At 41.7% G+C, this 26945-nt stretch overlaps 1 protein-coding gene across 3 annotated transcripts in view; it reads left to right on the top strand.

Moving 5' to 3' along the window:
* The window catches only part of ZNF397 (zinc finger protein 397), a 51798-nt gene that overhangs the window by 13511 nt on the left and 11342 nt on the right, over positions 1 to 26945 (top strand). Inside the window, exon 1 of one of the 3 annotated variants that reach the window (XM_061170448.1) lies at positions 26640 to 26726. The exons of 1 other annotated variant lie outside the window; for it this stretch is intronic. The gene's annotated coding sequence lies outside the window, so the exon portion shown is untranslated. Of the gene's footprint in view, positions 1 to 26639; positions 26917 to 26945 lie in introns of those variants that run through there. One more of the 3 variants, XM_061170447.1, reaches the window with a different exon arrangement.

Here is a 26945-nt window from a genome sequence, read left to right as displayed (position 1 = left end):
CTCATTCTGAGGCCAGGTGGGAGTCTTCTATGTTCACTTTTTTATGTATAAATGGTCAAAGATGGTGCATGGAAACAAGAGGCAGATGTGACTGCCTGGTGCCGAACCTTCAGCTCTCACACGACACGCCCCTCTCATTTCTAGATTTCTAGTAACCCAGAACAGGAGACTACTGGATGATGGCTGAGGTAACTTCAATTATTTTGAGTGGGGAAAATCTGAAGAACTGTTAAGTTACTTTCGTTCCCCTCAAAGTCCTCTAAACTTATATGCATTTTATAGATCAGGAAACGAAGGCTCAGAGAGGCTATGTCACTGATGTAAGGCCACAGAATTAATAACTGGTAGTGTCAGGATTCAAACAAAGATGCTTAGCATCAAGGCTTGCACTTTCCCCCTATGTCATCTGCTTTCCCTACTGGAAGGAAGTAGGGCTGTAGTTGCACTAAGAAAAAAATTAATTTAAAAACCTTTTTTATTTAGCTTCAGAAAAGTCATGTTTTTCTATGAAAACAAATACTTCTTTTTGATATTCTTGGAGTTCATCACACTTTAAACACAACAATAAACTCTCACAATGATTCCCTGACCAAAGCAGAGGGCTATCCAGCTTCCCTTTTCCTTACTCCTTACCAGAAATCACAGATGGACAACACTGCCTCTTAGATTAGGACAGAACACTAAAATTCACACTGTTCTTGGATCTTAAATAGAAATTTAAATTACTCAAGGCTATGTTCGTTCAAAAAGGGAAAATTTATGAATAAAAGCATAATATATAAAAAAAGGCAGAAGAATAATAAGCACCAACTTGGTTAAAGTCAGAGACCTGACAACCTAATGAGAAATCTTGTGAAAGTAGTAAATAGGTCAAATTATAAAGAGTATAAATTATAAAGGGTATAAAGTGGCAATAAAATTGTGTAGGGACAAATTTAGGGCTGTGAAAATTAGAAAAGCAATGTAATTTATGGGATTTAAAATACTTCTTCAAATTCTATAATCACATGAAGACAAATTATGAGACCAGAGAAAAATCTTGACCTTAGATGTATTGATCAGGAAAATATTAAGACTCTTATTCTTTCAACTATATATGTATATTATATTAAAAAAATTAGGATAAACAGTTAACTAGCGTAATTCCTGGAAATGACAGAGATTAAAAGTAGAATAAGAGATGATTACTTGAATATTTAGAAATATCGGTACAAAAATAATCCAAATAATCTAATTGATATCTTCCAAGAATGAATGATAATTTACAATCAAGCCCAAGGTCCAGATGCTGGAGGGCGGAGTACAGATTATAGGAGGCTCTTTGGAAGAGAAGTAAGCCACAGGTTCCTCTGTAGAAGAGCTCTTCTATATAACATCCCCTCACCCCATCCCACTACTTCCCTACCTTTTCAGTGACCTGTATGGTCTAAAATCATCTTAACTCGGGACTTGGCCTTTAACTGCACATGGACAAATATGATTCAGCCTTAATACTATATAGATGAGGCTCCACTACCAACTCAGATCCCCTTCACCAACAGGGTGCCTCCTTCCCCCAGCTGCTGTGAGTGTTGGCTCCTAACGACCCATAGCTGCCCTCTTCTCTGGAGCGTTGCCCTGGCTGATGAAAGCCACCTGGCCTAGGAAATTACTTCCACCCTCACTGCCCCACAACCCCGCCTCAAGAAGGAACAACTCAGCAGTACAATTATGCTCCAGAGGGTCCTCCCAAAGCCCCACCTCATGGATTAAGCCAAGGCTAGGTTTTACCCGACACCATATCATTGCTTGATCTTTTCCCTTCCTAACCCTACCTCTCTCACTCCATCACAGAGTTCTCCTGAGGAGCATGCCCTCAGTAAACCACCTGCACTCAAATCTCCATCTCAGGCTCTTCTTCTAGCAAAACATACTGCTAGGCTAGTGAAGAAGCTAAGGAAAATTATATATTATATTATATATTATATAACCAAGAGTGTAAGGTTGTAAAAATGACATGGCAACTCTTACAATCCTATCAAGGTGGATTCCTCCAATGATTTAATCCTTATTGACCTAGGTAAAAGATGTGAAATGATACACATTAATTCTTCAGAGGTGGAGCTAAGACCCTCAAGACTAAAAAGAGATCAGCATAATGAGATTTATCAGAAACCCAGTCAAGGCCATTCAAGACCATATACTTAGGAATCAGGCATAAATGGAGGATGAGGACATTTTGCTAAGGCCAAGGAAGGCTGGAAGATGGAATCACTGTGGCCATAAGTTGATTGAGTCAACAACATAATACCACTGTGAAGGAACAAACAAATAAAAATATATAGGGTGCAACAAATAAGAGTTGGGGGTGTGTGTGAATCTACCTTGTAAATTGACCAGATCTTCATTAGAGTATTTTCTTTTTTTATCCCTGTACTTCAAATGAATGTGGAGAAACTGAAGCACATCCAGAGGAATGAGCTGTGATGACTGGAGAGATGGAACACAGATGGAATCAGAGGCAGTGAGATGCTTAGTTAAAACAAAGTCAAAGGGCAGTGTACTCATTACCTTCAAGAACAGGTGTGTTTTATGAGGATTCTGCTAAACAAATAAAATAAAATGGAATTAAATTAAAGCTGGAAATAGTTCATATGGACACAGAGAAGAAGTTTAATACCGTTTTAGTTTGCCGGTCTGCCTGCCATAACAAAATACCATACACTGGATGGCTTAAACAACAGAAATTTATTTTCTCACAATTCTGGATGCTGGAAGTCCAAGATCAAGGTGTTGGCAGGTTTGGTTTCATTTGAGGTCTATCTCTCCTTGGCTTGCAGTGGCTCCTTCCCACTGTGTCCTTATATGGTTGTCCCTCGATTTGTGTTATGTCCCAATCTCCTCTTCTTACAAGGACACTGTCATATTGGATTAGGGCTCACCCTAACAATCCCATGTTAACTTATTTACTTCTTTAAAGGCCCTATCTCAAATACAGTCATATTCTGGGGTACTGGGGGGTAGGGCTTCAACATAGAAATTGGGGGGGACATAATTCAGCCCACAACAAATATCAGTATGAAAAGCCCAATAACGACTTAAAAAATTACAGCACAGTCTCTGTTCCTCAAGACCTTAAAAGAAGGAAATAGAAGTAATCTACCCTGATTTAGATATTTACCTACTTTAAGGCAGGGGACTTGAGGAGATGATTTTTTAAATCCACTTGAATGTAGTTTTTGCTTGATGCAGAAGATATTTAAGTGGGCTTACTTGGCTAATGATGTGTGTTGGGGGGGCGCTAGGAGGGAGTTTCCCAGGAGGTCTCAGTGTACAGATGCATGGATACCTTTGGTGAATGCCAAGGTCCAAGATCTAGCCCTTGACCTTGTGGCCTCATAAACCTAACTTTATCATCATACAATGAATAGATTTACCTCTTGGGGTTAACTCTCATTAGCCAAGCTCATGAAACTGAGCAATAAAACCATAACAAAAATTAATGAGTAATGTAACTGTCACACAGACCAGACTAGACTAATGTACGTTTTTATTATAGCTAAGCTTCATAGGAATTTAATAAGATTGCTTGGTAAAGATGAAATCAGAAGGGTAGTTGGGTGTAACAAACTTGTTAATGAGAACAATAAGCCTGATGTACATGCTGCCCATAGGGATGATTTTGCCAATAACATAATCAAAGCCCTTTTGGTCAGCTTCAAATCCACCCTTCAGTGCCCTGCCTGTGCTACACTTCTCCCTGGCCAGCTGACAACGATGTGAGCTTTAACAGTAGGGGCTGAACAGACCCTGGAGGAGGAAGGGGCTTTTCTTCCTGGTGCTGGTGTGCTCTCTTTTTCCCTGCAACGTGTGGGGCATCCAGCAGTGCCAATCAGTTTCAGGGGCACCACCCCTGAGGGTGGCTTTGCAGCAAGTTCTGTGTCATGGCACCTCCCCATGGCGGGGGGGCTCCTGGCACCCCAGAGGGTAGCTTCTCAGTGAGTTCTGCCCCCTAGAACACACACTTTCCCCCCACCCATGAATGGCTTTCCTTCGTACCCCAAAGAGCAGTTTCCCAGCAAATCTGCCAGCAAGCACTCAGGGAACATATCCATCCAGTGGGCCATAGCTGTGTCCTCTCCAACAAGATCTGGATCTCAGTTCTGCCAGGGGAGGGGGAAGATGCAGCACCCTCTTGCAGATTTGTTCCTTTCTTGGGCGCTCTGCCTCAACCCTAGAGACTCCCTATATGTGTTATTTCTGTATACTTTATGGGGGTTTTAAAAACTAATTAGTAAGTAATCCTCTGTCATAGTTAATAATTCTTAACATTAAATTTTCCCTTTTCAAGTTACTATGTGGTTTCTCTTATTGATACATTATTCATCTCCATCTTAAGGACTGCCTTGCCAGTAGGACCATAATATTAAAAAACCAGAATACTGCTCTTTGAATATTATGGATATTATTAGAGAATTTTATTAGAGACCTTAATTCTTAATCCCAAATTAGAAATTATATTGGAATTTCAGATTCTAGGCAGAGCCAATGAAAGAATATTTCTAGGCAAGGGGGCTTTTTCACAGTACTTAATGACAGTCATAAGAAGCAGTTATTAAGAAAATGACCCATGCCACGGATTTAAGCCCTCACCTCCGCCCTCAACCCCAAATGGACTGTGGCTCCTCACCTCTCCCACAGAAACCCTGGGGCTCCTGAATCTCATTCTTGCCCTGGTTCTCCAAGGGCTGGAGCTGGATACTCAGTGACTTCAGTGCTCCCATAGATGTCATTTCCTTCCAGATCATTCCTTGGCCATGAGCTGTGTCCTAGGAGTAATCAAGTACCAACACTATGATTCTGAGGACATACAAGAGGAAAACCCCTAGAATAACAGGGCAGGGCAGCCAGAGTCAGAAACTCATTCAGATGATTAGATAGAAAACAACAAGACTAAAAGCTCTAGTGACTTGATCCCAGTGCACAAATAATAACCCAAAGGACAAAAATTTTATAATTCTGGGGTAGCCCAGTCAAGGCCACTCAGAATGGCTTCCTCATTAACTTACAATCAGTAAAACAAGCGAACAAAACACCTACTTACCTGCTGCCTTGGCTCGTCAAGCTCTTTCTCCAGCTCCTCCAGCATCATCACGGCTTGCTCTCCACTCTCTGGTCGGTTCTCCCGAAGCCAGGTCTGCAGCTCCTCTGGCAGGATGGCCAGGAACTGCTCCAGCACCAGCAGCTCCAGGATCTGCTCCTTGCTGTGCACCTCTGGCCTCAGCCACTGACCGCAAAGCTCGCGGAGCCGGCTCAGAGCCTCCCGGGGCCCCGCGGAGTCAGAGTAACCAAACTGCCTGAACCGCTGGCGGAAGGCCTCCTGACTATAGGCATTTCCCTGAAGGCCAAAGTCCTGTCCCCAAACATAATTTTCTTCTTCGACCTTCACAATTATGAGTCCTTCCTGCTCTTTTGGAGCATGGTAGACCAAGGCTGCAGACTTTCCTGCCATTCTGGGCAGAGATAGTCTGAAGAGGCTGCCTAGTTGAAGCGGGGAGGGGATGGACGTCTGTGTCTGAGAGATTCTTTCTGAATTCCAATTCTCCAAGGAGCTCCTGAGGTGGACAATGCTAATATCACACAGGGGAAAAAATGTATTTAGAATATAAATTCAGGTGTTTGAAAACCAGTTGCTACTGAGTGTAGCGCTGTAAAGAAAACTGACTAAAAGGGAGCTTCCAGGTAAACAATACATTTATAGATGATTCAGGATTTTTCTCAGGATGTAAAACAGAAAAGTTAAAGTATCACTGAAATAAATTCAACTTTTGGTAACAATGGTAGAGACAACATTAGGGATAATAAATAATGCTTATACATCATGGAAATCAGGAAAAACACTATAGTATATTATCACCTCTCAGAATAATAACCACCATTTTACTGAGCACCTACTAGATGCCAAGCACTAGCTAGATACTTAACATAAATTTAATATAATTTCCCTAATAATTCTATAAGGATAATCATAATTATGCCCATTTTCCAAATGAGGCTACTGAGAATCACAAGGGGACCAAAGACACACAGCCAGTAAGCAGCAGAACTGCTCTCTGCAACCAGAGGATTTATTAGCTCTTTCTATTAAGCCATAGGGTCTCCCCAAAGAAGGGAATTTGCACTTAATAAACCTACTATGGGCCAGGCACTTTACAAATACAATTTTATTGAGGCTTGTAAATAACACTAGTAGGTATGTATTATCATCCCCACTTTACAGACGAGGAAACTGAGGTTCTTGAAAGTTAAGTAATTTGCCCAAGGTCCCAAACTGGTATACGGCAAAGTCAAGACATGAACCTAGAGTAGACCAACTCTAAAGCACTTGTTTTTTTAAATTACAGAATGGGTTAATGCCCAGGACAATCTTGGTTGATACTATAAGTTAAGAATGAGGGGGCTTCCCTGGTGGCGCAGTGGTTAAGAATCCGCCTGCCAAGGCAGGGGACACGAGTTCGAGCCCTGGTCCGGGAAGATCCCACATGCCGTGGTGCAACTAAGCCTGTGCACCACAACTGCTGAAGCCCGCGCCTAGAGCCCGTACTCCGAAACAAGAGAAGCCACCGCAATAAGAAGTCTGCGCACTGCAGTGAAGAGTAGCCCCCGCTCATCTCAACTAGAGAAAGCCTGCGCACAGCAACAAAGACCCAACGCAGCCAAAAATAAATTAAAATAAAATAAATAAATTTATTTAAAAAAAAAAAAAGAAAGAATGGGGGTGAAGGACTTCCCTGGTGGCACAGTGGTTAAGAATCCACCTGCCAATGCAGGAGACAGGTTCAAGCCCTGGTCCAGGAAGATCCCACATGCCACGGAGCAACTAAGCCTGTGTGCCACAACTACTGAGCCTGCACCCTAGAGCCCATGTGCCACAACTACTGAAGCCCGTGCGCCTAGAGCCCGTGCTCTGCAACGAGAGAAGCCACTGCAATGAGAAGCCCACACACTGTAATGAAGAGTAGCCCCCGCTCGCTGCAACTAGAGAAAGCCCACGCACAGCAACGAAGACCCAACGCAGCCAAAAATAAATAAATAAATAAATAAATAAATAATTTTTTTAAAAAATCTGCTTTCTAAAAAAAATTAAAATAAAAAAATAAGGGTGAAAATGTTAGGAAAAGGTCATGGAGAATGGCCAGGGTAAATGTACAAAAAAAGGAAGAATTTTTCTTTATTTTTTTTTAATGTTTTTAGTTCTTTATTTTTTAAAATTTTTATTTATTTACTTTATTTATTTTGGGCTGTGTTGGGTCTTTGTTGCTGCGCACGGACTTTCTCTAGTTGCGGCAAGCGGGGGCTACTCTTCGTTGCAGTGCGCAGGCTTCTCATTGCGGTGGCTTCTCTCGTTGCGGAGCATGGGCTCTAGGTGTGCAGGCTTCAGTAGTTGTGGCACATGGGCTTAGTTACTTCACCTGCATGTGGGATCTTCCTGGACCAGGGCTCGAACCTGTGTCCGCTACATTGGCAGGCGGATTCTTAACCACTGTGCCACCAGGGAAGCCTGGAAGAATTTTTCTTGACTTTAAGTCACAAGGTTCTGAGACAGCACAAAGGAAAGAGGAGTGGATTCCTTCATCCATTATCTCAACAATACTTGAGCTATGTGCTAGGCAGTGTACTGAACAGGACTCTCAGGATTCAGAGGTCTGTCTTCAAGGACTCCTAGTTTAATAAGGGAAAGTGACAGGGAAACAGGCAAACACAGTGCAATACATCCAAGGATGGAGGGAAGCAGACAAGGTAGCCCGGAAAGGTGACTAAGACCAGGAAGAACTGCCTGCCTGGGGGAACCATCTCAGCAGAGTCTGGTATGAGTGAGCTGGGTGGAGCTGTAGAGGGAGGTCATTCAGGCAAGGAGCAGTGGGTATGAGAGGATGTAGCCCATTGAGGAAACTGCAGGTGATTCAGAAAGGCCAGACTCTGGCTATGGCTCAGAAACAGCCATGAGCATGGCCCTCAGACTTGTTGAATCAGAATCTCCATGGGTGGGGCTTCAATAAGTGCCACAAATGCTTCTGATGTGCAGCCAGGGTAAAAACCCTGGGCCAGAGCCTAGGCAGAGTTAAGGAATAGTGAGAGAGGAGGGACCTAAACACAGAGAAACTTGGGGGCATTTTTCTTCTTAATTTTGTGGTATTTGGAAAATACTAAATACATTTCTTTAGTTCTTATTATGACAATTGACATTTAAGAAATCCCATGATGATGCATTGTCAGATCTGTGCATCAGTATAAATACTATGCCTCAGCAACTTGTCCTCCATTGGGTGGCTGAAGAATTATCGCTGTTCCTTCTCCATCTCCTTCACAAGTCCATCCTCCTTTACATCAGAGTTCCACAGGTCAGCCCTAAGTCCACCACTGTTCTCATTCTCTCCCAGGCAATCTCATCCTTACCTTTGGTTACCATCGATCTCTAGTCTGGACCTCTCATCTGAGCTCCAGCCCTATTTATCCACTGTGACTCACATCCATCATAACTCTTTTTTTTTTAAATTAATTAATTAATTTATTGGCTGCGTTGGGTCTCTGTTGCTGCGCGTGGGCTTTCTCTAGTTGTGGCGAGTGGGGGCTACTCTTCATTGCTGTGCACGGGCTTCTCATTGCGGTGGCTTCTCTTGTTGCGAAGCATGGGCTCTAGGCGTGCGGGCTTCAGCAGTTCTGGCTCGCGGGCTCTAGAGTGCAGGCTCAGTAGTTGTGGCACATGGGCTTAGTTGCTCCATGGCATGTGGGATCATCCTGGACCAGGGCTCGAACCCATGTCCCCTGCATTGGCAGGCAGATTCTTAACCACTGCACCACCATGGAAGCCCCATCATAACTCTTCTTGAATTTCTCAAAAGGACCTCAAACTCAGCACATGCAAGATCAATTGATGATTCCTCCCACCCCAACCTGCTCCTCTCCCAGTGATTCCCCTCTCGGAAGTAGGAACAACCATACGGCTGCACTGCCAGAAACCTGGAAGCATTCCTAACACCTCCTTCCTGTATTTAATGCAAATTAAGTCCTATTGATTTTATTTCCTATTTCCAGAATCTGCCCTTTCCCATCTCTGCCACCACCTTCTTCATTCCAGCAACTATCCTTCCTATCACACTGTACAATAACCCACACTCTGTTTATAGTGTAACCACAGTGACTTCTTCAAATTGCAAATCTGATCCTGTTCCTTGGACTAGTTTTAAAAAAGCAAAAACAAAAACAAAACCAATAAATAACCAACAAGGACCTACTGTATAGCACAGGGAACTCTGCTCAATATTCTGTAATAACCTAAATGGGAAAAGAACTTGAAAAAGAATAGATACAGGGGAGGAGGAACCAAGATGGCAGAGTAGAAGGACGTGTTCTCACTCCCTCTTGCGAGAACACCAGAATCACAACTAGCTGCTGGACAATCATCGACAGGAAGACACTGGAACTCACCAAAAAAGATACCCCACATCCAAAGACAAAGGAGAAGCCACAATGAGACGGTAGGAGGGGCGCAATCAGAGTAAAATCAAATCCCATAACTGGTGGGTGGGTGACTCACAGACTGGCGAACACTTATACCACAGAAGTCCACCCACTGGAGTGAAGGATCTGAGCCCCACGTCAGGCTTCCCAACCTGGGGGTCCGGCAACGGGAGGAGGAATTCATAGAGAATCAGACTTTGAAGCCCAGTGGGAATTGATTGCAGGACTTCGACAGGACTGGGGGAAGCAGGGACCCCACTCGTGGAGGGCGCACACAAAATAGTGTGCGCATCGGGACCCAGGAGAAGGAGCAGTGACCCTGGGGGAGACTGAACCAGACCTACCTGCTAGTGTTGGAAGGTCTCCTGCAGAGGCGGGGGGTGGCACTGTTTCACCATGGGGACAAGGACACTGGCAGCAGAAGTTCTGGGAAGTACTCCTTGGCGTGAGCCCTCCCAGAGTCTGTAATTAGCCCCACCAAAGAGCCCAGGTAGGCGCAAGTGTTGGGTTGCCTCAAGCAAAACAACCAACAGGGAGGGAACCCAGCCCCACCCATCAACAGTCAAGTGGATTAAAGTTTTACTGAGCTCTGACCGCCAAAGCAACAGTCAGCTCTACCCACCACCAGAGCCTCCCATCAAGCCTCTTAGATAGCCTCAACCACCAGAGGGCAGACAGCAGAAGCAAGAAGAACTACAATCCTGCAGCCTGTGGAACAAAAACCACATTCACAGAAAGATAAGACAAGATGAAAAGGCAGAGGGCTATATACCAGATGAAGGAACAAGAAAAAAACCCCAGAAAAACAACTAAATGAAGTGGAGATAGGCAACCTTCCAGAAAAAGAATTCAGAATAATGAAAGTGAAGATGATCCAGGACCTCGGAATAAGAATGGAGGCAAAGATTGAGAAGATGCAAGAAATGATTAACAAAGACCTAGAAGAATTAAAGAACAAACAAACAGAGATGACTAATACAATAACTGAACTGAAAACTACACTAGAAGGAATCAATAGCAGAATAACTGAGGCAGAAGAACGGATAAGTGACCTGGAAGACAGAATGGTAGAATTCACTGCTGCGGAACAGACTAAAGAAAAATGAATGAAAAGAAATGAAGACAGCCTAAGACACCTCTGGGACAACATTAAACGCAACAACATTCACATTATAGGGGTCCCAGAAGGAGAAGAGAGAGAGAAAGGACCAGAGAAAATATTTGAAGAGATTATAGTCGAAAACTTCCCTAACGTGGGAAAGGAAATAGCCACCCAAGTCCAGGAAGCACAGAGAGTCCCATACAGGATAAACCCAAGGAGAAACACGCCGAGACACATAGTAATCAAAGTGGCAAAAATTAAAGACAAAGAAAAATTATTGAAAGCAGCAAGGGGAAAACGACAAATAACATACAAGGGAACTCCCATAAGGTTAACAGCTGATTTCTCAGCAGAAACTCTACAAGCCAGAAGGGAGTGGCATGATATACTTAAAGTGATGAAAGGGAAGAACCTACAACCAAGATTACTCTACCCGGCAAGGATCTAATTTAGATTTGACGGAGAAATCAAAAGCTTTACAGACAAGCAAAAGCTAAGAGAATTCAGCACCACCAAACCAGCTCTACAACAAATGCTAAAGGAACTTCTCTAAGTGGGAAACACAAGAGAAGAAAAGGACCTACAAAAACAAACCCAAAACAATTAAGAAAATGGTCATAGGAACATACATATCGATATTACCTTAAACGTGAATGGATTAAATGCTCCAACCAAAAGACACAGGCTTGCTGAATGAATGGATACAAAAACAAGACCCATATATATGCTGTCTACAAGAGACCCACTTTAGACCTAGGGACACATACAGACTGAAAGTGAGGGGATGGAAAAAGATATTCCATGCAAATGGAAATCAAAAGAAAGCTGGAGTAGCTATACTCCTATCAGATAAAATAGACTTTAAAATAAAGAATGTTACAAGAGACAAGGAAGGAAACTACATAATGATCAAGGGATCAATCCAAGAAGAAGATATAACAATTATAAATATATACGCACCCAACATAGGAGCACCTCAATACATAAGGCAACTGCTAACAGCTGTAAAATAGGAAACTGACAGTAACACAATAATAGTGGGGGACTTTAACACCTCACTTACACCAATGGACAGATCATCTAAAATGAAAATAAATAAGGAAACAGAAGCTTTAAATGACACAGCAGACCAGATAGATTTAATTGATATTTATAGGACATTCCATCCAAAAACAGCAGATTACACTCTCTTCTCAAGTGCACACGGAACATTCTCCAGGATAGATCACATCTTGGGTCACAAATCAAGCCTCAGTAAATTTAAGAAAATTGAAATCATATCAAGCATCTTTTCTGACCACAACGCTATGAGATTAGAAATGAATTACAGGGAAAAAAAAGTAAAAAACACAAACACATGGAGGCTAAACAATACGTTACTAAATAACCAAGAGATCACTGAAGAAATCAAAGAGGAAATCAAAAAATACCTAGAGACAAATGACAATGAAAACACGACGACCCAAAACCTATGGGATGCTGCAAAAGCAGTTCTAAGAGGGAAGTTTATAGCTATACAAGCCTACCTAAAGAAACAAGAAAAATCTCAAGTAAACAATCTAACCTTACACCTAAAGAAACTAGAGAAAGAAGAACAAACAAAACCCAAAGTTAGCAGAAGGAAAGAAATCATAAAGATCAGAGCAGAAATAAATGAAATAGAAACAAAGAAAACAATAGCAAAGATCAATAAAACTAAAAGTTGGTTCTTTGAGAAGATAAATAAAATTGATAAACCATTAGCCAGACTCATCAAGAAAAAGAGGGAGAGGACTCAAATCAATAAAATCAGAAATGAAAAAGGAGAAGTTACAACAGACACTGCAGAAATACAAAGCATCCTAAGAGATTATTGCAAGCAACTCTATGCCAATAAAATGGACAACCAGGAAGAAATGGAAAAATTCTTAGAAAGGTATAACCTTCCAAGACTGAACCAGGAAGAAACAGAAAATATGAACAGACCAATCACAAGTAATGAAATTGAAACTGTGATTAAAAATCTTCCAACAAACAAAAGTCCAGGACCAGATGGCTTCACAGGTGAATTCTATCAAACATTTAGAGAAGAGCTAACACCCATCCTTCTCAAACTCTTCCAAAAAATTGCAGAGGAAGGAACACTCCCAAACTCATTCTACGAGGCCACCATCACCCTGATACCAAAACCAGACAAAGATACTACAAAAAAAGAAAATTACAGACCAATATCACTGATGAATATAGATGCAAAAACCCTCAACCAAATACTAGCAAACAGAATCCAACAACACATTAAAAGGATCATACACCACGATCAAGTGGGATTTATCCCAGGGATGCAAGGATTCTTCAACATACGCAAATCAATCAATGTGATACACCATATTAACAAATTGAAGAATAAAAAACATACGATCATCTCAATAGATGCAGAAAAAGCTTTTGACAAAATTCAACACCCATTTATGATAAAAACTCTCCAGAAAGTGGGCATAGAGGGAACCTACCTCAACATAATAAAGGCCATATACGACAAACCCACAGCAAACATCATTCTCAACGGTGAAAAACTGAAAGCATTTCCTCTAAGATCAGGAACGAGACAAGGATGTCCACTCTCACCACTATTATTCAACATAGTTCTGGAAGTCCTAGCCACGGCAATCAGAGAAGAAAAAGAAATAAAAGGAATACAAATTGGAAAAGAAGAAGTAAAACTGTCACTGTTTGCAGATGACATGATACTATATATAGAGAATCCTAAAACTGCCACCAGAAAACTACTAGAGCTAATTAATGAATTCGGTAAAGTTGCAGGATACAAAATTAATGCACAGAAATCTCTTGCATTCCTATACACTAATGATGAAAAATCTGAAAGAGAAATTATGGAAACACTCCCATTTACCACTGCAACAAAAAGAATAAAATACCTAGGAATAAACCTACCTAGGGAGACAAAAGACCTGTATGCAGAAAACTATAAGACACTGATGAAAGAAATTAAAGATGATACCAACAGATGGAGAGATATACCATGTTCTTGGATTGGAAGAATCAATATTGTGAAAATGACTATACTACCTAAAGCAATCTACAGATTCAATGCAATCCCTATCAAATTACCAATGGCATTTTTTACGGAACTAGAACAAATCATCTTAAAATTTGTATGGAGATATAAAAGACCCCGAATAGCCACAGCAGTCTTGAGGGCAAAAAACGGAGCTGGAGGAATCAGACTCCCTGACTTCAGACTATACTACAAAGCTACAGTAATCCAGACAATATGGTACTGGCACAAAAACAGAAATATAGATCAATGGAACAAGATAGAAAGCCTAGAGATAAACTCACGCACCTATGGTCAACTAATCTATGACAAAGGAGGCAAAGATATACAATGGAGAAAAGACAGTCTCTTCAATAAGTGGTGCTGGGAAAACTGGACAGCTATATGTAAAAGAATGAAATTAGAATACTCCCTAACACCATACAAAAAAATAAACTCAAAATGGATTAGAGACCTAAATGTAAGACTGGACACTATAAAACTCTTAGAGGAAAACATAGGAACACATAAATCACAGCAAGATCTTTTTTGATCCACCTCCTAGAGTAATGGAAATACAAACAAAAATAAACAAATGGGACCTAATGAAACTTAGAAGCTTTTGCACAGCAAAGGAAACCATAAACAAGACGAAAAGACAACCCTCAGAATGGGAGGAAATATTTGCAAACGAATCAACGGACAAAGGATTAATCCCCAAAATATATAAACAGCTCATTCAGCTCAATATTAAAGAAACAAACAACCCAATCCAAAAACGGGCAGAAGACCTAAATAGACATTTCTCCAAAGAAGACATACAGATGGCCATGAAGCACATGAAAAGATGCTCAACATCCCTAATTATTAGAGAAATGCAAATCAAAACTACAATGAGGTATCACCTCACACCAGTTAGAATGGGCATCATCAGAAAATCTACAAACAACAAATGCTGGAGAGGGTGTGGAGAAAAGGGAACCCTCTTGCACTGTTGGTGGGAATGTAAATTGATACAGCCACTATGGAGAACAATATGGAGGTTCCTTAAAAAACTAAAAATAGAATTACCATATGACCCAGCAATCCCACTACTGGGCATATACCCAGAGAAAACCGTAATTCAAAAAGACACATGCACCCCAATGTTCATTGCAGCACAATTTACAATAGCCAGGTCATGGAAGCAACCTAAATGCCCATCGACAGACGAATGGATAAAGAAGTTGTGGTACATACATACAATGGAATATTACTCAGCCATAAAAAGGAACGAAATTGAGTCATTTGTTGAGACGTGGATGGATCTAGAGACTGTCATACAGAGTGAAGTAAGTCAGAAAGAGAAAAACAAATATCGTATATTAACACATGTATGTGGAACCTAGAAAAATGGTACAGATGAACCGGGCTGCAGGGCAGAAGTTGAGACACAGATGTAGAGAAAAAACGTATGGACACCAAGGGGGGAAAACTGTGGTGGGGTGGGGATGGTGGTGTGCTGAATTGGGCAATTGGGATTGACACGTATACAGTGATGTGTATAAAATTGATGACTGATTCAAAAAATAAAAAAATAAAAAAATAAAAACTACAATGAGGTATCACCTCACACCAGTTAGAATGGGCATCATCAGAAAATCTACAAACAAGAAATGCTGGAGAGGGTGTGGAGAAAAGGGAACCCTCTTGCACTGTTGGTGGGAATGTAAATTGATACAGCCAGTATGGAAAACAGTATGGAAGTTCCTTAAAAAACTAAAAATTGAATTACCATATGATCCAGCAATCCCACTACTGGGCATATACCCAGAGAAAACCATAATTCAAAAAGACACATGCATCGCAATGTTCCTTGCAGCACTATTTACAATAGCCAGGTCATGGAAGCAACCTAAATGCCCATCAACAGACGAATGGATAAAGAAGTTGTGGTACATATATACAATGGAATATTACTCAGCCATAAAAAGGAAAGAAATTGAGTCATTTGTTGAGACGTGGATGGATCTAGAGACTGTCATACAGAATGAAGTAAGTCAGAAAGAGAAAAACAAATATCGTATAGTAACGCATGTATGTGGGACCTAGAAAAATGGTACAGATGAACCAGTTTGCAGGGCAGAAGTTGAGACACAGATGTAGAGAACAAACGTATGGACACCAAGGGGGGAAAACCACAGCAGGGTGGGGATGGTGGTGTGCTGAATTGGGCGATTGGGATTGACATGTATACACTTATGTGTATAAAATTGATGACTGATAAGAACCTGCAGTACAAACAAACAAAAGAAACAACTAATGCTAAACTTTCTTTGGGTTATTTGTATGGAAATATGTTAATATAAATGTTTCAGACATTACATGAAATTTCTAAAAATCTTATATGTTCTGGTGTATTGTTATAAGTCATAATTCTAGTTATTTAAAATTTATATCTCAGAAATAACTAAATTTCCTTGTCAATTGCATTATTATGAGTTTTCATCAAATCTTTAACCATGGTCATTTTTAAGTCTTTTGTCATTTACAGACAGTTCTGGGTGTACTCTGATGCTTTTGCAAAAATGTTCCTATAAAAGGGTTTCATCTTTAAGGAATTCATGGACGAGACCGACAAGTACAGGTTTCTGGTAACTGACTATACTGCTGAACTGAATGAATAAGCATTTTCAGAACTCTAATGGAAAACTGATGAATTCATAAAAGTGCTAACAAAAGATCAAGATGAAAAAAAATTAATTACATGGGACTGAGTGAACTGATGAGGATGATTATAATTTTTGTGACTTTCTGTTTGAATAAAAAAAAAAATCCCACAAGGACTCAGAGGCAAAAAATATACAAATCAATTTTCACTGCAAAGTAAAGGAGCTGTTACAGTGGAGGATTACTGGACTGAATGTCAATATTATGACATAGTATGAGTGTGTTTCGTGTTTGGTAATTGCAATCATTGTCGCTTTTGTTGTGGTCATCCATTTACAACGCTTGGTGTCAAGTTTATTTATCTCTTGTAAAACTAAAATACAGTGTGTGTGTGTGAAAAAGAAAAATCTGATAGACAAAACAAAGAATAGATACAGATATATGTATAACTGAATCACTTTGCTGTACACCTGAAATTAACAAAACATTGTTAATCAACTATACTCCAGTATAAAATAAAAATTAAAAAAGACAAACAAAACAAAACAAAATCCTTTAGCCAAGGTGAGGCTTTCTTTGACTGCAGTCACCTCACTTTACAGATGCCTGGGCTGCATCCCAGCCTGAGCCAGAAACTTGTGGGTGGGGTTTTAGATCTGTAAAACATTCGGCAAGTGATTCTGATGTGTAGGCAGGCTTGAGAACCCTGGGCCAGTCAAGGAGTCATGAGACACACCATGAAAGAGAATTGCATTCCTTTCCCTCAGAGCATCTCTCTCATTTTGTCAGTATAAATACTTCAGTAGGACTATTGGGGTAATACATATCTTCTCCATGATTAGATTGTAAGCTACATCAACATTTTTGCTCACCACTGTATCACCATCACCCAATCCAATGTGTGGCATAAGTTGACTGCTTTGGACCAGAAGTGTGGATTTAAGTGTCAGTTGTTTATGGAGTTGTCTAGGGAACCCAGGTGGGGGGGCTGGAAGCACCTCTGGGAGATAAGATCCTGGTTCCAGTTAGCTCTTAGTCCAAGCAACCCAAGAACCTCCACGGCACCTTTGGACAATCCTGCTTACTGCAGTATAATGTATCTGCATTGTCTGCTTAAACACTAATTGAGCTTTTATTATAGTCAAGTGCTGTCTACCTGTTTTAAGTGTCTTCATTCATTTCACCTTCATAGCACTCTGTGCTCTACAGTTTTACAGAAGAGAAACAGAGAAGTTATGTAATTTGTCTCAGGTCACATGGCTAGTAAGTGACGTAGTCTGGACTGTTTTGAAACCATATGGTCTGACTCCAGAGTCCATACTCTTGGATGTGTGTTCTGCTGAACTGCCCTTTCACATCTGCCTTCCCCCACCAAACCAAGAGCACTTTTAAGGACAGCCTGTGGTTTTCGCACATTTCTCTAACAATATTTATTGAGTGCCTACTTTGTGCAGGCACTGTGCCAGGCACTGAGCAAAGAGTTATAAACAAGACAGTGCCCTTGCATTACAGAACGTAAAAATAGTAAGGAGAAGCAAATGTCAAACAAAAATCGCACGGAATTACCTGATTTAATCGTGATAAGAACTACAAAAGAGAGAGCAGAAAGTGCTCTGAAAGTGGTAAAAAATCTAACCTAGACTGGGAAGTCAATAAGGACGGCTGAGAGCGGACTCAAAAGCGATCTCTGGGCGCGTGAAGTGGGAGGAGATATTCCATCAGTGCCCCTCCGACTCCTCTGCTAGCGGCCTGGCACACAGGAGGCGCCCCGTAAGTGCTTGTGGAGTCAGTCGACGCAAGGGCGGGTGGATGAACCGGCAAACGGACACATGCATGAAAGATGGACGGACGGACTGATGGGCTGATGGACAGATGGGCGGGCGGACTGTAGCATCGAGGGGCGGCCACCTGGTGCAGCCGCAGGCTCTGCCCGGGGCCGAGGAAGGCCGAGGCCGGACAAGGGCGGTTTGGGAAACACCCAGGCCCGTGCTGCCGTACCACCACACTCACCCTTCGCTCCGCGGGCTGCGGGGACCGACCCCAGGCGGGGAGCAGAACGGCCTCTGGCCGCGCGAGCCGGAAGTAGGGGGCTGCGCGCCCCTCTAGGCCGCCCGGAGGACTGCAGCTCTGTGGCGGGCGCGCGCGGCAGGGTTCGGAGGACCGGTGCGGGGTCCGGGAGAAGGAGCGCGTCTCTGGGTGGGACCTGGTGGGGAGAGCCCCAGGTCGAAAACGGTTGACAGGCGACTGAAAGAGGAAAAAAGAAATAGAGATAGAGGTTAGTATAGCATCAAGGAGATAAAAATAGAACCCATCATCTGTAAATTTGGGGAAGAGGACCAGATCACATTCATACACCACAAACACGTTGACTGTCTGCAATGACAGTTCTAGAAGTTACGGGGATGACTGTAGGGGAAGAGCCTCTACCCTGGCATGGCGAGGGGACAAGGCGGAGATCAACCCTACCGTCGACTGCAAGGGCGTGGGGACTGGGGCCGAGCCGAAGAAGGTCTGTAATTTCCCGTAGAATGCGCTACTCAAGCTGAGCCTTGCCGACCGAGTGAAATGGAGATTTGGAGAAGCGCAGGTTTCCCAGGTAGGGAGCGGCAGGAGCGAGAGCCCAGCGGTGGGACGTACAGGGCACGCTGGGGAGTTAGCCCAGCATCTTGGCTGGCCGGAACCTAGGCTAAGGGATGGGTTGGGGTCAAGTTTGGAGAGTTTCAAATGCCAGGCTAAGGAACTAGGAACGCATTTAGGAACGGTGCAGGCCATTTATATGTGAGATGGCCAGAACTGTACTTCAGGGCAGTATCTGACAGTACTTTGTAGAGAGGATTAAAGGGCAAAAGAGATGAGAGAAAGAGGACAGGCGGTTAAAAATGTGAACTTAGCAAGATTTGCTAGTATCTGAAAATATGATTGAAGATGGGGAAGGGAATGACATTACCAAGGGAGATCTTATGGAAAATAAACAGGGAATTATGAAATACTAGTACCTGAGGGTGGGAAGAGGAAGAGTTGGTAAAGAAGAGGAGCTTCTCAGAGAAGTTGGGCCCAGCTGGTGCAAACATCAGAAAAGCCAGGAGAGCATCTCAGGAGAGGGAACAGGTGACTAGGAGTTGTGCCAGAGAGCTGGAGATGATGAGAACTAAGGTGATGCTGGAATTAAGGCGAAGGGCAGAAGACGGGTCAGAGAGAGATGTTACCTGAGGAATGTCCTTGCCAGGGGTTAAGAAGTGTATGGTAAGGCCCTGAGAATAGATAATAATTCCTTTTAAGAAATGTGATAATGCAGGAAGGAAAAAGAGAGGACACTGGTTGGTCTAGGCAACAGGATTGAAAGGTGTTTCTTTGTTTTCTGAGGAGGGTAGAGACCTAATTATATTTGTAGAAAAAAGGTAAAGTGTGGGTGGGGAGAAAAATTGAAGATAAAAGAAAAGAGGAATAGCTGACAGGGAGAGAATAAGACTGGATAGGTCTCAGAAAATAAGATGAAGCATTATAATAAAAAATGGTGCATTTGGTCTATGTTGTCATGCTTTGAATGCAGACCAGCCAAGTAGTATCAGTTAGTAATGCTGATTTTACCAGTAAATATGTGCATGTACCGTTTGTTGAATTGTCACAAACTGAACACACTCATGTTACTAGCACTCAGATAAAGAAACAGAATATTATCAGTCCTCAGAAAACCCCCTTGTGCTCTCCTCAAGCCGCTACCCTCCTCTAGCCCTGAAAGATAGACTACACTGAACCTTGAATATGATAGGTTGGCCTTGCCTATTTTTGTATTTGGATAAATGGAACTCAGTATGCACTCTTTTAAGTCAGACTTCAACATTGTTTGTGAAATTTGTTCATATTGTTTTGTAGATGTACACTGTACATTTTCACTTCTAATAATATTATATTGTGTGATTATGCCAACACTCAGACATTTTATTATTGGTGAACATTATTGAGAGTGAAGTATTTAAGTCTCTAAGTACATTAATTTATTTTTGAATATTAAACCAACCTTGTATTACTAAGATAAATTCCACTTGATTATGGTGTATAATTTTTTAATATATTAAGGAATTTAATTTACTATTATTTGATTGAGGATATTTGTGTCCATATTGTTAGAGGTATTGGTCTGTAGTTTTCTTTTCCTGTGATATCTTTGTCTGGCTTTGGTATCAGAGTAATTACTGGCCCCATTTATTTTCTGGGAGAGATTGTGAAGGATCGGTATTATTCTTAAACTGTTTGATAGAATTCACTAGTGAAGTCATCTGAGCCTGTGCTTTTGTGCTTTACTTTGTTAGAAAAATTTTTATCACTAACTCAATTTCTTTACTTTTCATATATTTATTCACAGTTTCTATTTCTTTTCCAGTCAGTTTTAGTAATTTGTGTATTTCTAGTAATTTGCCCATTTCACTTACATTGTGTAATGTGTTGGCATAACATTGTTTATAATAATCCCTTTAAATCTCTATAGGGTTGGTAGTGATGTCCCCTCTTTTCTGCTTTTGTTAATCTCTCTTTTTTCTTTGGTCAGTCTAGTAAAGGCTTGTCAATTTTTGTTGGTATTTTCAAAGAACCAAATTTTGGTTTGATTTTTTAAAATTGTTTTTCTGCTTTTTATTTCATTAATTACTACTCAAGTCATTATTACTTCCTTCCTTCTGCTTTTTTTGGTTGTTGTTAAGTTTGCTGTTCATTTTTAAGTTTCTTAAGGTGGAAACTTAGGTTACTGATAAGAGATTTTCTTTTCTAATATAGGCATTTCAAAGCTAAAAAATTTCCTCTAAGCACTGCTGTAGCTGCACCCTATAAAATTTTGTATGTTGCATTTCATTTTCATTCAGTGTAAAACATTTTCTAATTTCCCTTGTGATTTCTTCTTTGAACCACAGGTTATTTAGATATGGGTTGTTTAATTTCTAAATATTTTAGAGTTCCCAAATTACTCTGTGGCTTGATATGCCCTCTGGGTCAGTGGAAACACTATCAACCCCAGTCTCTGGGCCACATAGGTCCCATTGGCCCCTGAGCCACTCTCAGCTGAGGTGGCCTTGGTGTCTCAGCCCTCAGTAGTGGACCCACCCTCTGGGTACTCCATTTCCTGGATGTAGAATCCCAAAAGTCTGACAGCTTTCCTTTATTTTGTCCTGTCTCTGTCAGGAATTTCCCTGGTTGTCCAGTGCTTAAGACCCTGCGCTTCCACTGCAGGGGGCATGGGTTCAATCCCTGGTCAGGGAGCTAGAATCCTGCATGCCCTGCAGCACAGCCAAAAAAAAAAAAATTCGGTCCAAGATGGCAGTGTTGTTTCTGGTGCTATAACATTCTCAAGAGCCATGTTGGTCTTCCGTGGATATCAAGGGGATCCACACAATTGGATACAAGGGTCCTCCACAGATCCTTCCTATGGATAACCCCATTTCTATTCCTGGTTTCTGTTGAGATGGTTGATTGGATCCATGAATCACACATCTAACCTCTTCACCAAAAGGTTGTCCAGCTACACTCATGGCCTTGTCTCCAGAGCATGCTACCTGTGTAGGCTGAGGATTTTCCAAATCATCAAGTACTGATTCCTTTTTGCTTAACAGTTCCTTCCTCAATTTATCTCTTCCTCTCACATTTTACTATAATCAGCAAGGAAAAAACATCAAGCCACACTTTACACATTTTGCTTGGAAATATCCTCAGTTAATTACCCAAGGTCGTCACAAGTTCTATTTTCTGTCCAACAGCAGAATATGATTCAGCCAAGTTTCTGCTACTTTCTAACATCTATCACCTTTCTCCAGTTTCCAGTAATGTTTTCTTCATTTCTGCCTAAGACCTCTTTTTTGGCCATGCCGCGTGGCTTGTGGGATCTTAGTTCCCAGACCAGGGATTGAACCTGGGCCCCCCGGCTGTGAAAGTGCGGAGTTCTAACTACTAGATTGCCAGGGAATTCCCCCCACCAGAAGTTTTTTTTTTTTTTTAATTTTTATTGGAGTATAGTTGCTTCACAATGTTGTAATAGCTTCTACTGCACAGCAAAATGAATCAGCCATACATACACATATATCCCCTCCCTTTTGGATTTCCCTCCCATTTAGGTCACCACAGTGCATTAAGTAGAGTTCCCTGTGCTATACAGTATGTCCTCATTAGTTCTCTATTTTATACATAGTATCAATAGTGTATATGTGTCAGTCCCAATCTCCCAGTTCCTCCCATCCCCCCTTCCCCCTTGGTATCCATACATTTGTTCTCTACGTCTGTGTCTCTGGTTCTGCTTTGCAAATAAGGTCATCTATACTATTTTTCTAGATTCCACATATATGCAGTAATATACGATATTTGTTTTTCTCTTTCTGACTTCAGTCTGTATAGAAGTATTTTTTTTAATGCTCATTATTTCTAGCAAAATTCTGTTCATGACAATATATGTATTCTCTAAGATGACAGAGGATTCCTCTACTGTCCTTTTCACTTCCTTCTGAGACCCTGCCAAAGTCACCTTTAATGTCCATATTTCTACCAACAATCTCTTCAAGGCAACCTAGACTTTTTGTATCATGAGCCTCAAAACTCTTCTAAGTTCTAGCCATTACCCAATTCTAAAGCCACATCTACATTTTTAGGTATTTGTTAAAGCAGCACCCCATTTCTGGTACCACAAACAGAGTGGTTTAATACAACAAAAATTGATTCTGTCACAGTCTGGAGGTTAGAAATCCAAAATCAAAGGTGCTGGCAAGGGCCATGCTCCTCTGAAGGCTCTGGGGAAGGACTGGTTCCATGCCTGTCTCCTAACTTCAGGTGGTTGCTGCCGTCCTTGGCATTCTTTCCCTTATGGATGCATCACCTCAGTCTCTACCTCCACATTCACATAGCATCCTCCTCTCTCTGTGAGTCCCCTCTGTGTCTGAATTCATCTCTTCGTATATGGATACCAGTCATTGGATTAGGGCCCACCTTAAACCAGTATGACCTCATGTTTACTTGATTACATCTGCAAAGACCCTATTTTCAAATAAAGTCACATTCGCAGGTACCAGAGGTTAGGAGTTGAACATATCTTTTGGGGGGGGGGGACACAATTCAACACAACAGTGTGGTAAGTACAAACTAAGAGTTGTTTAAACCACTGTGACTTGGTTTTGAAGTTGAAGACTTCAAATTTTTGCCAATGACCTCATTTGATTGAAGACAAAAAAGAAATTATTTGATCTGAATTCAACACTAAAGGTCTTGGAGAATTCTAGTGTTTCTGATACAAGCCTACCCATCTCTGCAAAGTGAACCTAAGGAACTCTGATTATATTGGCCATTATTTCCCCTTCTGAATCTGAGTTTTCAGCACTTGTTCTGTTTTTGAAAAGTCAAAGTCAATTCGACATGCACATTAACATTTCAAAGGTGTTGTATTGTTGTAATTCAGGTGTCTTATTCAAAACAAACAGCAGCAGCCTACTCATTAATACATACTTGATCAAAAGGAAAGTTAATTTTTTTTAATTTGGCTTCACAATTTGGATTTATGTCCTTTTTTTACCTAAACCTAGAGATTGAGTTTTAAGTTGAAGTTCATTCTTTGTGAAGATTGCTTATATAGTCTAAGTATCGAAGAAAATTAATTTCCAATGCAATGTAATACATGGTAAGCAAAAGTTCTCATGTAGGTCTTTATGTTCAACTTTCTGAGGAAGAGGTCCATAGTTTTCATCATATTCTCAAAGGAATTATATTATCTCAAAGATTAAGAACCACTACTCTACAAACCATGCCTAAATCAGATATATGTTAGTTTGGCCTAGTTTCTCCCAAGAGGAAATGGAATAGGAAATAGAAATCAGGTAGAATATTGGGGGGGGGGGTAACATATCAGTTTCATTCTTGAGGCTCTGATATCATTTTCATGCCTGTATTACCACCCCTGATCTCTCTGGAAACCTCTGAATGTCTTTTACCTTACGAGATGAACCTCTTCAGTGTCAGCTGGAGTGGACCACAGTTGGGTCTAGGTTTGTTTTGGCCAATGCATCGAACTGTTGAACTCCAAGCTGGCTTCTCAGACTCACTCACAGAATGTAACATCTCTGGTAAGACTCCACAAAGCAACAAATCTAGCATAATCTGAAAGAACAGTTTGGTTTTCTTGGTTAAACACCCAGAAAATTTATGTTCACTTCGTCACTTCTGGGTAAAAGATTAACAAAACCCTTACATTTGTACGTGAGAATTAACCTTTGGTTGACTTTCCCATCCTCTTTTACTGGAAACCTATTACAAGTATGTCAACTATGGCATTCTCATACACTGTTGGTGGGAATGCACAATGATTCAGCCACTCTGAAAAGCAGTGTAGCAGTTTCTTAAAATGTTAAACATACACTTAACCAGGAAAGAGAAAAAAGCATATGTCCATATAAAGACTTGTACACGAATGTTCATAACACCTTTATTCGTAATAGTGAAAAAACTATAAATAACCCAAATGCCCATCAACTGGTGAATGGATAAACAAATTGTGGTGTGTACATCCAATGGAATATTATTCAGAAACAAAAGGGAGAAGGAGTGGACTATTGATACACACAGCAAGATAGATAAATCACAACATAATAATGCTCAGAAAGAAGTTTGAGTGCAAAACAGAGTGCATTCTGTTTGATTCCATTTAAATAACTCTCTAGAAAATGCTAATTAATCTATAGTAACAGAAAGCAGAACAGTGGTTGGGGGTTGTGGTAGGAAAGGGATGGATTATCAAGGGAAGGAGGAAACTTTTGGGGATGTCACAATTTTCATTGTGGTGATGGTTTCACAGTTGTATACATATGACAAAATTTACCAAATTGTATAATTTAAATATTTGCTGATTATTGTATGCTGGTTATACCTCAGTAAAGCTGTTTTTTAAAAAGCATCTGTACTCCCTACTTGGGAGGGCTGGACCCAAACGAGTTCCTTACATTTTATCAGGGTCTCATTCACACATCCCTAAGATTTCATAAATCAGAACAGGGTCTTAGGCTGGAACAGAAAACCCTCTTCCTCTACATCAATCATTACTTCAGCCAGCCACCATTTTCTCAAACCTATACCTTTTCCTTCGACATCTTAACCCAAGTCACATGTCTCACCGGTCTCAATACTTCTATTATTTATTTCTATATCTCCCCCCCTGCCCCCGCCCTTATTCCCCAAGATATTTCCAAGGAAACAGCAATATCCTTTCCTACCCTGATGCCCTCCGCCACCCCCTTTCAGGTCCTTCTCACCCTGATCCTTTAGCCACAATGAGGATTGTATTGGAAAGCAAACATTTTAGGAGACCCCATGGCCTTTCTTGATAGCGAAGTAGGTGAAAATCCAGCTTCGCAGCAATTTAGGGATTAATTCCTGAGCATTATTTACTTTTAAGGCAGTGGTTCTCAAATTGTGGTCCCAGGACCAGCAGCATCAGAATCGCCTGAGAACCTGGGCTCCCATGACAGACTTACTGATTCTAAACTGGCATGGGGCCCAACAATCAGTATTTTAATAGAGGCATACCACTGTGCTGTGGGGAAAACCAGAGAGGACAGGAAGAAAGTTACAATGGAAGCACACCAGCGAATCTGATTGACAGGTTGGGGGGTGGGTGGGGGAACGGATTAAAAAAAAGAGAGAGAGAATTAAGGAAGAACTCATTATGTAGTCAGAAAACCTACCCTGCCCCAGGGAGCTTTCTAGAAAGATGTTTTCTGACATTCACGTCAAGAATTGGCAGATAGGGGGACTTCCCGGGTGGCGCGGTGGTTAAGAATCCGCCTGCCAATGCAGGGGACACGGGTTCGATCCGTGGTCTGGGAAGATCCCACATGCCGCGGAGCAACTAAGCCCATGCACCACAACTACTCAGCCTGTGCTCTAGAGCCCGCGAGCCACAACTACTGAGCCCGCATGCCACAATTACTGAAGCCCTCATGCCTAGAGCCCGTGCTCCGCAACAAGAGAAGCCACCACAATGAGAAGCCTGTGCACCGCAAGGAAGAGTAGCCAGTCCCCCTTCGCCCGCGACAAAGCGCGCGCGCAGCAACGAAGACCCAACGCAGCCAAAAATAAATAAATTAATAAAGTAATTTTTAAAACTCCGAAGTGATTAAGTTATGTGTGTGTATGAATATACACACACATATATATTAAAAAAAAAAAAAAAGGAATTGGCAGACAGGGCCAACCAGGCCCCTCGCTACGGCTCCGCTGGGGCCAGATCCGCAGCTGTTCAGGGGTTAAATCTCGGCAACTCCCCGCCCCCACCTCACCTTGCCGCCCCCCGCCCCGCGCGTGCGCACGTGCGAGGCCACGCGCCATAGAGCTGAGCAATCCTCCCAGATTCCTAGAGCGGTCGGCGGTGATGGCCGGTTTACATCGTGTGAGGCTTGACGGTGACCTGGAGAATACATCGAGGTATGGGTGATGTCGGCTCACGGAAGGCGGAGGAACTCGGGTGATCTGCCCTTCCCAGCAGCCTTGCAGCGCCACCGGGGAACCGTATGCTGTTTCTTGAGTCCGTGGGGAGTCGAGGCTGCCGACGTGGCCCCCAGGCGCGGCTCCTGGGCATTGCGAGCTGGTCGGCTCTCGGCCTGGTGTGCTGTTGGTACGCGGTCAGCCCTTGACTAGCCTTGG

This window comes from Eubalaena glacialis, chromosome 15 (assembly GCF_028564815.1).
Source record: "Eubalaena glacialis isolate mEubGla1 chromosome 15, mEubGla1.1.hap2.+ XY, whole genome shotgun sequence".
Taxonomy (NCBI): Eukaryota; Metazoa; Chordata; class Mammalia; order Artiodactyla; family Balaenidae; genus Eubalaena; species Eubalaena glacialis.
Note: the sequence above shows the minus strand (reverse complement) of the source record. Positions and strands in the feature narration are given on the sequence as shown.